The sequence below is a fragment of the Euprymna scolopes genome, chromosome 45, assembly GCF_053919585.1.
Source record: "Euprymna scolopes isolate OS-2025 chromosome 45, ASM5391958v1, whole genome shotgun sequence".
Classification (NCBI taxonomy): domain Eukaryota; kingdom Metazoa; phylum Mollusca; class Cephalopoda; order Sepiida; family Sepiolidae; genus Euprymna; species Euprymna scolopes.
The window spans coordinates 62,608,330-62,623,822 of NC_136526.1; the positions used below are offsets into that span (position 1 = coordinate 62,608,330).

The 15,493-nt window shown below is 34.3% G+C and overlaps 1 long non-coding RNA gene across 1 annotated transcript in view; it reads right to left on the reverse strand.

Moving 5' to 3' along the window:
• Positions 1-10,999: 10,999 nt before the first annotated feature.
• LOC145269834 (uncharacterized) overlaps positions 11,000-15,493 on the reverse strand; it is a 13,137-nt gene continuing 8,643 nt past the window's right edge. The window contains exon 2 of the long non-coding RNA XR_013865263.1: positions 11,000-11,991. This is a non-coding gene — a long non-coding RNA (uncharacterized LOC145269834). The remainder of the gene's footprint in view (positions 11,992-15,493) is intronic.

Genomic DNA, 15,493 nt, shown 5'->3' on the forward strand with positions numbered 1-15,493 from the left:
TTGGGCTCAAATCAAGTTATTAAGTTAGATCCATGTCCGAGAAACCTATATGTAAAATTTCAAGTGTTTAGACCCAAAATTATCTGAGGAGTTTGGTAGAGTTCTTAAAGGTCAAATCGTTGAACTTGGACCCCTTAACCGCCAAATTTCTGGCCGAAAACCGACCACATACATTTTCCCAAATCTCAGTACCCTGTATATCAAATTTCGAGTCTGTAGACTTAAAATTGACAGTTATTGCGTAGGGAAATGTACACACACAAACACTGCTAAAAGAGAAGAATAAAAAGAAAGTTCTTTTAAGGTCAATCAGCACCGTGTCGTCCCCGGCTGGATAGCAGTTGTCTCAAATAGACCGTCAATGCTATAGCGGGATGTCCGGTGGACAGGAGACGAAAGAGGATAGATGTTGCTATGCTGGCGATCTGACTGCTGACGTTCCCTTAAGACTTTTAGGTAGCAGGTGAATCAATGCGCCCTGTTAGCTGATTGGTCAGCCTATGGTCGGAGAACTCAGAGGGAGGGGGGGGCATTGATTCACCAGAGTAAATAACCCTAACCCTAACCTTGACCTGCTACATATTTACTAACGGTAAAATGTAATTTTATCTAGCAGAATCATATTGATGAAATACACTCCGTTTAATATATCGTTATGTGTTATTATCTGTGGATTCAAACATTCAATATCAACAGTTATACACATTTAAAAAAACGATTGCAATTTACGATAAAGGGATAGCCTAACTTTCACACACACCGGACGCAAGCACCTGCGTCTCTTAAGTGAGGTATCGAAGCACAAAATGCATACAATCTGCAAATATATTTTATGTTTAATTTTAACGATTTAAAAAATAACTGTTTCGGCAATATCATCTATTGGATTCGTACTTATTGCATTGTTTGAATTTTATGTTTTTTTAACAAATGTGAAATATTCACATTTTTAAACTGTTAAACTATTTTCTGTTGCACATTCAATTTTTTTTGAAAACTGCTAAAAATGTGAAACATTTTTAGCTTTTTCCCCATGTTTCTGTAAATAAATATATTTTTAAAAATCTAAATAATTTGACAAAATATATAACAAATTAACTTAAATAAACATAGTTTTTGAAAAGATATGCCATTAAAAAATAAAAAATAACTGATAAAAAAGTTTACGTATTTTTATATATTTTTTATTATAAGGAGGTGAAAAAAATAAACATAACATATATTTGAAAATTGTATCCATTTTGTGCTCCCATACCTCAATTGAGAGACACGGGTGCCAGCTTCCAGTGTGTTTGAAAGTTAGGCTCTCCCTTTATGCACAACTAGCCTGGGTGCCCGGCGTTGCCCGGGTGTTTGTAGGTGTAAAAAAAAAAAAAAGTTGGTAGTAGGCAGGCAGGCTTGAACCCGTAACGCAAAAATGGAAAAGAGAGTGAAAGAAAACCTGAGGTCTTACCGCTACGCCATGACACGACCAAATTAAACATAGTCAATCAAAAAGATGACTTGCAGAAATGACGTTGCTTTTAAACCTCCTACGAAGGTCGTTTTTAATGTGGGGAAAAGGTTCCAGGTGGGAATTGTCTGAAGATAGCGGTTTCAATCCCAACCAAAGCCAGCCATAGGCTTACTTGGCCAAAACGTGGTGAGACAACAACAACTATGGAAGGCAGTTAGGCGATTTGAAGTTCCTATCCTGTCGCAGTTACCATCTGACGAAGGCCAGAGGAATAGTTGGCCGAAACGTTGTGAAAACAACAACTAAAAAGATAAGGATAATAATCCGCAATAAATGAATTAATAAATAATACTCATCTCAATAATGAATTCCAATTAAATAATATATATATGTATATTTATAGAGAAATGTATATATTTATACTTAAAAGTAGTCCAGAAAATGTAGTAGAGAGGAAAAACATTCTTTTATTGTTTAAATTACCTGGTGTGCTATTATCATTTCAATACATTGCTATATATGTTGCACAGTCGATTTTTCGTCATCCAGAAAATAAAACTCGTACACTTTATATAGAAAATAAAAAACGGAAAATAAAACTCGTACATGTTGCGGACCAGGATATAATAATACCCTAACTCGCCACAAGAAAATAATGAAACGAAGGGAATTGAAGGAAACAAAAATTCAATAGATGGATAAGATGAACGTCGTTTATTTACTGTTGAAAGAATGAATGTTTTAGATATAACATGTGTTCATGTCCGCGCGGGTGTAACCATCGTTTGTTGCAGGATTGGTATTATAGAAAGAAAAAGGAAATGTGTGTTCATCTCTCGTTCGGGTCACTATTGTTTGTTCGCACGTGGAAAAGAAGTAATATAGTAGAAATGAGAATGATAGTCCATCGTGTAGACAAAGAGAAAGGATAGAGGGTTGACGTCAGTTAAACTGTGCACCATGTTAGCCGTCAGCTATGTGGTGGTGTTCTCTGGCACAAGTAGTAGATAGAGAAAGAGTGTACGTACTGTCTGTTGGCCTTTTGTCCCACATAGTAGTAAATACTAGCAGTCCAGAATGGCTTTGCTCAAGGCCTATGTACTATGTCTGAGTGATTTTGTAGAGACGGCTGAGGTAATTTTTTAAACATTGACCCCACTTTTGACCCCTTAACATTTATTATTTTGGTCTCAAATCAGAATACAAAGTTTTACCCATGTCCAAGTTACCTACATCTAAAATTTCAAGTCTTTAGACCCAAAATTGGCGGAGGAATTTGGTAGAATCTGCAAAGGTCAACTCTTTCAACTTTGACCTTTTGGCAGCCAAATTTTCGCCCTAAAACTGATTAAAATGCTTGCCAAATGTCTGAATACCCGTCATGCATAAATTTCAAATGTTTAGACCCAAAATTGGTTCACACCGCAAAGGTCAAATCTTTTTAACTTTTATCCCTTGGTAGCTCAAATTTTTGACCCAAGCCGATTAAAATCTTGCCCTATCTCTGAATACCCTTTATGTAAAATTACAAATGTGTAGACCAGAAATTGGGTAATTTGGTAGAGACCACAAAGGTCAATTTTTTTTTTAATTTCGACCCCAATTTTGACTCCTTAACATTTATTTTTTGGACTCAAATCAAATTATAAAGTTTGATCCATGTCCAAGTAACGTACATTTAAAATTTCAAGTGTTTAGATGCAAAATTGGCAGAGGAGTTTGGTAGAGTTTTCAAAGGTCATATCGTTGAACTGGCCGAAAGTCGATTAAAAATATTTTCCCAAATCTCGAGTCTCAAAACCGAAAATTGATAGAGTTATTGTGTAGGGAAATGTACACACACAGACACACATTTTCCCTTTTATATTAGTGATACGACGATTTTAATATTTTTTTCAGTTCCAATACACTTACTTACCGATTCCATACTAAATTCCTGATTCTGATACAATTACCGATTCTGATTATTTATAAATATTTAACTATAAAGTTTTTATTTCTTCCTGATTACCGAAAAAAAAAAAAAAAACACTATAGATTTTAGCTGTACTGGTATTTTAAAATCGATAAATATTTATTATTTTCATCATTATAACCAACAGTGAAAGATTTTGTTTTAAATAAAATATAATGAAAATGATGATGAATCGGTTTTCAGCATCAGAAAAGAGACACAGATTCAATACCGATTCAATACTTCAAATAGATCCAATTTTTCCGATTTCACTTATCCCAACACTAATATATATATATATATATATATATATATATATATATATATATAAAAGGCTTCCTTCAGTCTTGACAGCCTATGGATACCCACTGTAAGGGTGCCTGCGCATGAAATTTGTGTGGCAAGAGTTGCGCAATCTCAACCACGCCTCTCCTGAGTCAACATTGTTGCATACCAGTGGCAAGTTGAGGTACAAGACGACTGGAAACAATGCCGAGATAAGCGGAGAGCACATACAGCACCTAGAATTCCCAAATGGTCACTCATCTGGTATTAGCCAGGTTCAACGTTGCTTAACTTCGGTGATCTGACGAGAACCGGTGTGTCAATGTGATTATGCCGTACATATATATATATATATCTTTCTTTTATTTTGTAAAATATGTTTTTTCAATTATATTTCACTCTTTGTGTATACCAATCCTGTTTGTTTAGAAGCTCAATGTATGTTAAATATAAGAACAGACCATACATACAAAAGAATAACATTATAGTTACATTCCAAGATCCAATAATATATTTTCATGCAAAACAGCTCTGCCGCTATGTTAAAATTTTGGTACATTTTATACAGATCCGTTTCATTATGCAAAACCAATAGGTTATTATGATGTAAATACTGACTCTTTTCATGCATATACTCCTCAGAAAAAATAGTTGAAATTAGAATTGCTTTAAAACGATTATATCTTCTTTTCTGAACATTGAATACAGGATGGAAAAAAAGCAAATTCACACAATTCTCTACTTTCAATTCAAGCTAGACCAAAAAGCTGCTGAAACAGCTCGTGATATCAACAGGGAATTTGGCCCAGGAACTACGATTGAATGCAAAGCACAATGGTAGTTTCAGAAATCTCGTGGCGACGACATGTCTTTAAGATGATGAGCATAGTGGTCGGCTATCGAATGTTGACAACGATCAATTAAGAGCCTTAGTCGAAGTCAATCAATGCACAACTGTCCGAGAACTTGCTTCTGAATTTGATGTAATGTATACAACGATTTCCAACAAGAGAGACAAATAAATTGATAAATGGGTGCCTCACGAATTGAATGGCAACCAAAAGAAACACCGTTATGAAGTTTCATTCTTTTATGCAACAAAAACGATCCGTTTCTTGACTGGGTTGTGACTTGCAATGAAAAGTAGGCACTTTATGACAACCAGTGATTCTCAGCTCAGTGGTTTGATATTGACAGAGCTCCATGACACTTCCCAAAGTCAGAGTTACACCAAAAGAAGGTCATCCTGACTGTTTGGTGGCCTACAATCGTCTCATCCATTAGTTTTTTTAAAGCAGGTGAAACCATTATGCAGAGAAGTACTGTCAACTCCTGTGCGTCTTGAATCTGTTAAATAGAGAAATAGTCAACCATCTCAGCAAATAACCTTCTTAGAAACATGCAATATGGTTTCCATTCTGCTAGATCTACAGCAGAGGTGCTTACGGTTATTTCTCATAGGATTAGTGAAACTCTCGATGGAGGCTTCCTTTCTAGGGCAATTGCTCTTGACATATCAGCCATGGTATAGCTGGAAATGTCTTTTCAATTATTAAATCATTTCTCTCTGATAGGTTCATAATAGTGATTGATGGGCAGAAATCAGAAGCTCATAGTATTAATGTTGGAGTCCCTCTCTGGGAACAACTCTCTTCCTGATCTACATTAATGATCTTCCAAATCAGATCCTTACATTATTCGTAGGCATTTTTGCTGACAGCACTAACACATATGGCAGCATATCAAAGGCCGTAAACAACCAAGTTTTCTCTCTGATTCTCTTTCCTCTGATCTTGAGCATGTGGTACAATGGGGGGAAAAATGGCTGGTTACTTTTAATGTATCTAAAACAAAGCTCCTATCTTTACATCATCAACGTTCTGATCCCAATCTGGCATCAATTGAAATGAATGGCTCTCGTCTTGGGGAGGCTCCATGTTTTGACAAGCTTCTAGGTTTGACCTTCACTCCTGATCTAAAATGGAACATGTACATCAAATCCGTTGCCAAGGTCATTGGAAAAATGGTGGATCCTTCTATTGATCTAGTAGATATCTACCTGCTGATGCAATTCTCTACCTATATAAGAGTCAGGTACATCCAAGGATGGAGTATTGCTGTCACACCTGCTAGAAAGACCTTATCCTGCCTTGACAGAGTTCAGAATAGACTTTGTAGCCTATTGATAGATGCCCTATTCTCTTCTCTGCAACCTCTTCCTTACAGAAGAGATGTTGCAAATCTGTTTTATCATTATTTTCATGGCAAGTGCTCGTCTGAGCTCAAATCTATGGTTCTCCCTCGCCAAACATTCATGAGAAACACTCGTCTGCTTGAAACCACTATCAATAATTTCCCCCACTCTTCATCTGTACCTAAACCTAAACATAGATTCCACGAACAAAACTTCTTTCTTAGAATTGCACGCCTGTGGAACTCTCTTCCATTTACCTACTTTTCTTCAAGTCCAATGTAAACAAGTTCTTGATGAGCCATTCCCTTAATTTACCAAATTTACACTTCTAACGATTACCATATTGTCCTTTTGACCACTGTACACTCTTTAAACCTTATCTTCGAGTGGCTTCTGGGCCTTGATAAGTGGGGATTCCCTTGTAAAAGACAAATAAATGGATAAAATGCATCACGAACTTCGACAACATCTAGAATTAGTCAACAGAAAAGGCCCATTAATCCTCCATAACAATGTCTGATTGCACATTGCTAACCCTAACCCTGCAGAAGTTGGACAAATTGGACTACAAAACTGCTTCATTTGCCATACGCACTAGACCTCTCACCTACAAACTACCTTTTTTTTCAGGCATCTTGATAACTTTCTGTGTCAGAAATGCTTGAAAAATCTAAGCAATATCAAAAACGCCTTCAGCGCCACCAGAACGCCAGAATTTTACGTTACTCGCATAAATACACTTGTTTTGTGTTGGTTTTGATGGTGCTTATTCCGATTAATAAAATTTTTGTTTGAGCTGAGATATGTTCATAATCCATACAATGGGAAGCATATATTGAAACGTGATTTATTTATTAATTAGTTGACATTCTGACACACTAATTTACATAATAAAAAATTGAGTCAATTCAATTGATAATACATTATAAGTCAATTATTATGTCCATACAGATATGCAATTATTTGGATTCATGAGACGAGGATTGATTATTCACAATATTTGGATTCTTTCGGACTACTGCTTTCATCTTGGGTGTTATTTTCATAATGTTTCAGGCAATATAACCTCCGACCTTCTTCAGATATATCTTGTTGAACTCAGGAATCTGCACAAACTTCTGAACGCAACCGTTTATTTAATTCACTGCCTATTTGTTCCACGGGATTAGAATGCTCTTGTTCTGTCAGCCATGACTGATTAGAAACCTTAACTAACCTGCAATTGTATTTATAATGTTGCCCGCATTGAGCATTGAACCTTTAACATTCAGAACTGAATTTTATCTCGTAAGTTACACTAGTACTTATTTATAGACTGTAAATTATCTTTCTTTTGGTCTTGCTGGATTCCAGGACAAGAATTCATCTAGTCTGGTGGAGTAAGCAACATCACTTCAAGAACGTGCACAAATCCTCGTAAAAGCTAATGTAGGTTTATCCATAGCAAATATTATGTGATTTTGAATATTTAGTCAGAGTTTATTTCTACAAAAAAATATCCTCACGTCAGGTTGTCCTGACAAACGCCTGTACAGAGAAACCTTAAAAACTTGAGGACACAGCGTCTAGTAGGCATTCAAGTTCTATTTTTCGTTGGGTTAGTAAAGTTAAAATCTTTCCTATCACTTATTTACCAGTTAACTACATTATTATATTTCTTTCTTTTGGTCTCTTGGTCTTACTGGATTCCAGGATAAAAATTCATCTAGTCTGGTTGAGTATCCAGATTTTTTTTTTTTACATGGTGGTCACCACTTATCAAGGCCCGGAAGCCACTCAGGGATAAGGGTTATTGCAAGTACATTACGTTCGTGTGGAGATTTCATGAAGTGTTTATTTAAGAGGGCGGTTCATTAGGAATGTGTTAATGTTGGACTTGAAGACATCAAAGTTGTAGTCAGGTGGGAAGCAGGCAGACGGAACAGAGTTCCACAGGCGTGCAGTTCTAAGAAAGAAGCTTTGTTCATGGAATCTACGTTTTGATTTAAGCACAGATAAAGAGTGGGGGAAATTTTTCACAGTAGATTCAGCTAGACGGGTGTTTTTCATGAAAGATTGGCGAGGGGGGACCAGAGATTGGAGTTCAGACGAGCACCTACCATGGAAATAACGATAAAACAAGGATAGGCTCGCAACGTCTCTTCTGTGGGAGAGAGGTTGCAGGGTAGAGAAAAGGGCATCCCCACTAAGCCACAAAGTCTATTTTGTACTCTGTCAAAGCAGGATAGGCTGTTTTTAGCAGCTCCTGCCCAGATATGGCAACAGTATTCCATCCTTGGACGTACTTGGCTTTTATATAGATAGCTTTGTGTTGTTTCTATCGGCAATATCAGTTGAAGAAGAAGCACTAATCCTCATAAACGCCAATGTAGGTTAGCCATATCGAGATCTTATTTGGGCCACAAATACATATCATTTTGAATATTTGATTTGGGTTTATTTGTATGGAAAAGTATCCCCATGTCAGTTTGGCCTGACAAACCTCTGTACAGAGAAACTTTAGTTGAGGATATTGTCTGGTAGATATTCAAGTTCTTTGTTACTATAAGCAATATCACTTAGAGAAGGTGTATCATTACTTGTAAAAGCTAAGGTAGGTTCAAACATATTGAGACGATTTATTTGGGTGGCAAATACCATGTGATTTTGAATATTTCGTCAGGATTTCCACATAATGAAAAGTATCTTAATGTCAAATTGTCCTGACAAACCCTTGTATAGCATGGCCTTCAAGTTCCGTTTATTTTCTTATTTGAGCCACAAATACCATGTTATTTTGTATATATTGTAGGGAAAATATCTTCATACAAGGTTGTCATGTTATTTTGTATATATTGTAGGGAAAATATCTTCATACAAGGTTGTCATAGAGAGCTGAAACACTTGAGCACAATATCTAGTAGTCATTCAAGTTCTCTCGTTTTATTTATTTTTTCTCGTTTTTTGTTTTATTTTACTTCAGTCGAATTCCTCAGAAATCAAGGGGCTCACTATCTAGATCTAACACTTGAAGTCTATAAGATAGATATTCGAATGTTCCATTAAAGTTTTTTATCTCTCAAATATGGAGTTAGTAAAGACATTGAAAACAAATTTCTTCCTCCCAATTAACCATTTTCATATGTTGTAGTATATCTTTCGTTTTGGTCTCTTAGTCTTACTGGATTTCAGGACAAGAATTTATCTAGTCTGGTGGAGTATCCAGTTTCATGCTGTTACTTGAAGTAACATCACTTGGAGAAGATGCACCATTCCTCGTAAAAGCTGATGTGGGTTAACCATAGAAAGGAGATCTTATTTTGGCAGCGAATACTATGTGATTTTGAATATTTGGTCAGGGTTTACTTCAAGAAAAAGTATCCTCATGCCAGGTTGTTTTGACAAACCCCTGTACGGAGAGACCTTAGACACTCAAGGATAGTGTCTAGTAGTTATTCAAGTTCTTTATTGTGTGCTTTGTATCTCATTAAATATTATTTAGTAGTCATTCAAATTCTCCCTTTTAATTTATTTTTCTTATTTATTGTGTGTCTGTATGTGTCTCGTTAAATTTGAGTTTCGTGCAAATGCCGCTCCACATATTCGACAAGGATAAAGATCTCCCGTATGTGTGCGTGTGTGCTCTTTTAAACTGTAATTGTTTGCAAACGCAGCTTCACATATCTGACAACGAAAAGGTTTTTCCCCTGTATGTGTTTTCATATGTTTCATTAAATTCGCTTTGTTTGCAAACCCACCTTTGCATATCTGACATGAGAACGGTTTCAGGCCGGTATGAGTTCGTAAGTGCGAAATGAGGTGTGCATTGGTTGCGAACATGGATTCACATATTTGGCACGAGTATGGTTTGTCCCCGACATGCGTACGAATGTGGCGTTTTAGGTTCGAACTGTTTGAAAATGATAACTCGCAGATTTGACACGTGTACGGCTTTTCACCCGTGTGCGACCGTATGTGACTTTTTAGATTTGAACTGCTCGAAAATGAATTTCCGCATAGTTCACAAGAATAGCGTTTCCCTTTTGAATGCGTTTCCATGTTTTGTCAATCTAAGTATGACAGTAACTCAAGCAAAAGTTTCCTTTCACAAGCATTAAAATATTAATTGTGTGCAATAAGATCTCACCCTCCTTCACTGTTGAGGTCTCTAAATGTCAGAACGCTTTCTATTCTAATAGTTTCTTTCCCTCGAACAGCTGGACTTTGGGATTCCTTCCTGCTGCCTGCTTCTCTGGTTGTACTGATATGCAGAAGTTTAAATGTAATGTAAACAAATATCTTGTTAATCTTTCCTAGACATGGCCCCAAATAGTAGTCCCTTATGTCCAAGTGGCAATATGCTTTGTAAGGGGTGAACATGAGTAAAAAAAAAGAAATGACAGCAGTTGGTTTTCTTCTTGGTGATTTAGCTGAGACTGAATGTCTGATGGAGTAAAATAACAGGTAATTTACTAACGTACACAAAGAAATAGAATTGTTAATCGAGGTACGGCAGTAATGAGCCGAAAGACTGTACAATATAAGTCAATATATTTAGAGTAAGTTTATGGACAGTTTTAGCAATGGTAGTGAGTTTTGTGACAGTTTACGGACACTCTTGAGTTTTCCATAGTTTAGAACAGTTTCCAGTTTGGGACAGTCAACAGCAGTTTGCAGATTGGATCAGATCAGAAACGTTTAGAAGGCCAAACTGAGCTGACATCATCCATGAAAAAGAGGAATTGACAGATGACTAAGATGAGGTCATCTTCAACAATGACATGTATTTCTATATTAGAAAATGTTGATCCATTTATAATTATTTCACACCAGAGAATGTAATTTTCTTATACGGTGGACAGCAAAAAGAAAAAATGAGGAAATAAGCAGGGCATAAACATAAGAAGTGATATTATAATATAAGTCAATATATTTAGATTTAGTTTACGGACAGTTTTAGCAATGGTAATGAGTTTTGAGACTGTTTATGGACACAGTTTGCTACAGTTTGGTGCATTACAGGGTGACCCCCCCAAAAAAACGGGCCCCAACTCTAATTAGACCCCATTTCTTAGTGTTTTGTCCAGATAAAATGAAACTTTGGTCATAACTAGTTTATTATATTCAAAACATCACATCAAAACACAGAGGTCTTTGGCCTTTTTTCTCCGTTGACTGAAAAATGCTCAGAAAAACAATTGAATGTCCTCTGTTTTTTTTGGGGGGGTCACCCTGTATAGTAAGTATATAATCCACTGATAATTATTTCACAGCAGAAAATTTGTGATTTTCTTATACTATGGACGTACTTACCTGACATGAAAAAAAGAAGAAATAACGTGATATTATTGTGATATTTAGTCTAGTGAATCTGTGCCCTATTTGAAAATTCTTGATAAATTGCAGAAACGTATCTGTAATTTGATTGGCCCCCCCCAACACTTTCTTCTTCACTGCAGCCTCTCTTTTCACAGACGTGATGTTGCTAGTCTCAGTCTTTTCTATAAACACTATTATAGCATGTGTTCCTCAGAATTGTTTGATCTTTTCCCTGCTTCCTTTGTTCCAGCTCGTTTGACTCATTGGCCTAGTGATCTTCATCAATTCACTGTTTTAATATTTCATTGTAATATAACTTCTTATTCCAGTAACTTCTTTCCAAGTGTTTCTTCTACCTACAGCCTTGGTCTTTTCAAGACTAAAGGTCAATAAGCATCTCCTGTCTTTGCAATAATCAGCTTTCGTTCTTGTTAGTCCTTTAAATCAAGTGGCTTCATGCTTTGTCTTGAGCAATTTGCATACAAACAGTACATTGGGGTCAATATATTTAGACTTACTTTACAGACAATTTTAGCGGTGGTAGTTAAGTTTGTCACAGTTTAATAGTTTCCAGTTTTTGACAGTCAACACCAGTTTGTGGATCAGGTCAGATTAGGAAAGTTTAAGAGACTGAGATGAGTTGACGTCAACCACAAAAAAGAGGAATCCACATACAACTAAGATGGCGTCCTCTTCCGTAATTGTGTGTATTTCTATATGGGAAAATGTTGATCCGCTTAAGTTTGATAAGTATTTCCTATCAGAAAATTTGACGAGTTCATATATTCTCCACTGTACAGATATCTGTAAATAAAAAAATAGGAATCTTATAGTACAAAATTAACTCAGTATATATATATATATATATATATATATATATATATATATATATATTAGTGGTCTGGCAAGGCAACAGGGGAGACAACTGAAACAGCAAAACTGAAGTTGGCTTGCAGGACACTATATAGGCAAATTTGGGCATATTTTATTGGTTTGAAAATATAGGTTCTTTTTTACCAATTGTCATAGAATTTTAACCATAGAATAGTATTATATAATCTTCAAAAAGTCTGCAAATTTTCATGTAGTTTGGTAATGTGCATTCATTATATTCTCATACCAGGTTTAATATCCATAAAGATCGCAAAATTTCCATCAGCAACAACAACACACTACCTTAAATCACCTTTTAAACTGGATGGAGACTGCATTTCTCACAGAGAAACTTCTATTTATTTATTAATGTTTTTTTAATATTTCGATACTGATTTGAACTCCAGGAGGTCCTAAAAAACTTTGCAAAACATCTCTACTCCCCTGCCTTGAAGAACTTTCTCCCACTGTATACTTTCTTTGTCATATTTTCATTTTATTTCATTTCTTTTCATTCACTTTATATTTTTATACTTACTTTTTGGTATCCGTTTTTATTCTCCTATTTTTAATAACTTTATATTTCTTATATCTTTATTAATTTTTAGATGTTATATAATGAATACACTATAATTCTTATATTTGCATATATCCCATTATCGTACCATCTGTTTATCCTTTTATTCAATTAAAAAAATCTTTCTATACTGTATCCCTTGAAATTTAATATCTTCACATTTATTTTCTTATCATAATATTATTCCTAATAATTTATATTTCATTTAAGTATTGTCATAATTTTAAGACATCCCTTCTAAAACATACTTACAGCATAACTCCCCTATTTCAAGGAAAACCCTTTCATGGCTATAACCCATCAATACATATGATTGAAAACCATCTTCTTTTAATTCACTTATCCTCAAGAGTTTAATCACACATATTGTACACACATATTAAACCCACCATGACAGATAAGCTATACACATACCTTCATTATATAATAAATGCTATACTCTTCCTCCTATATCACAGAGATCAGTTTAGTTCTCCCACCCCCAAACAATCTCAATATTTTATCTCTCACTGCACAATTATTTCGCCCCTAATGTAACTATCGATAAACATCGCATCCCTATTATGTTACATAGCAACTTCTCTACTCTTCTGATGAAAAGCATTAGGCTTCGAAACACCATGGTATAAAGAGTTCTCACTTATCCTAACACCCCTAATTGATGTATCACCCTTATTAAATAAATCTACGTATTTTAGTATACAGTTTTATATCATCATTTTCTTTCTTTATTAATCTCTCTTTCTCTCTCTCTCTCTCTCTATATATATATATATATATAGAGAGAGAGAGAGAGAGAGAGAGTGTAATAGACAGGGTCTAAATGAGCAAAGTCTCAGTAAAATATATTTAAAAGTGCTGTGCTCTAGCAGTATCAGAAATCGCCATTAAAAATACGTGATAAAAACTTGAATAGACTTATTATCTTTCAAAGCCTTCTTTTAAAAAAGATTTCAAGAAAATCAACAAATTTTAACTTACTTCGAATATAATAAATATATATAAATTCCAAAAAATCACTTACCTATAAAAAATACTAATCAATGGGTACTTCCATTCTTCATTGTTAAGAATTTATCCATATTTATATTTTATATTCTATGTACTTTTTAAATAAAATAATTTTTTAAACAAGGATTTAAAAATACTGCAATATCAGATGGTCACAACTCGAAGAAAGGGGAGACAATCGTCTCCCTTTCTTTGATTTGAGAACTACGGTGGCCTATCAGCACCAAAATTAATCTCCCCTTTCTATTTCTGGCATGTGTTTGCTGCAAACAAAAGTTAGTCAATATAGGCCATCATAACTGAAAAATGACCACATTTCACTTATCAGTTTTTGCCATTTAAAAAATTCCACTCGACCAATTTTCCATTTTTTTTATTCTCTTAAAGAAATACATGAGTTTTTGATTTAATATATTTTATTTCTTCTTTATGGAGTGATTTTTTTTAATCTAAAAAAAACATTGAATGAAGCAGAAAAAATTGTTGTAGGTATTCAATCTTTTAAGGACAAAATTAAAAAAATGTGAGGTTTCACTTAAAAAAAAATCAACATGTTTTTTTAAAAAAAAAAGGTTTTAAACTTTTGACTTTACAAATAAATTTGCACAAAACTATTCTTTTTTGTTTTAAATTAGATTATTTTATTTATTGATCTTTTATCTTAAATTTGTGATATATAAATCTGAGGTGAGAAATTAATTATTTTCATTTCAAAATGGGGGGAGGATTTAAGAAAAAAACGTTTGTCTAGAATATTATATTCGGTTTATTGGAAAGAGCATGAAATTTAACATGAAATCTGCAAATATTGTAAAAATTGAACCAAAAGAAAAATTTTGATAGATTTTTAAATTGAAAAGATTGAAAAAAAATTTAACTTGTAAAATTGAATTCATTTTATTACGTAGAAAGAAATGGCTGCATGAGCAGGCACTTTGTAAACACTGTTTTGTTTTAAATAAAAAAGAATATTTCTATTATTTTTTTTAAACTTTAATAGTTTATTTTGGAAGTATATTCCATAAAGAAATTAAACAAACCACTTTAAAAAGAGAAATTACGAGTTTTACATATTTTATTCGCAGTTAAGGGTGTCAAAAATTCAAAAAAAATTCTGACACATAACTGTGCTCTGAGTATTGCAGTTATAAGCTCAATAGGTGTGATTACCTAGAGCTACATAAATAGAAAAGGGTAAGAGATTGATAAATCTGAAATTATCAATAAAGTTTTCATAGGAGGAAACATAACAAAATCATATTTATTCATTCGATATTTACAAATAAAACCATGTAAATATCGAATGAATAAAAAGATATTGTTTCTGAAACGATCGTACATACAAATATGATTTTGTTATGTTTTCTCTTATGAAAACTTTGATGATTTCACAATTATTAATACCCACCCTTTTATATATATATAAGCCTGACGAATCCTAAAGTGGATGAAACGCCGAATATTCAGTGTAGCTTAATCGGCATATATATTTTATAAATTACTAACGTGCTCTACCTACGTATTGAGCACTTTTGAAGTAAATACTTAAAGTTTACGCATAAATCTATACTTTCGTATATTAATTTTATGTGAGTAAATTAAGTAGTTATATATATATATATATATATATATATATATATGGTGAGAAGCCTTGACTTTCATTTGGGCGGTCGAGTTTCGATCCTGGGTTGAGGCAGTTGCCTGTCTAGCCACATTGATGAGCTGTGAAACAGCGAAACAGTACTATATGTGGATGACTATAATGCTCCCCTTCTTGGGAAATGATAAACTGCCATTAGTGTATTAAGCGACACTCTTTGTGTAAACAAATCGAGCAGTGGCATT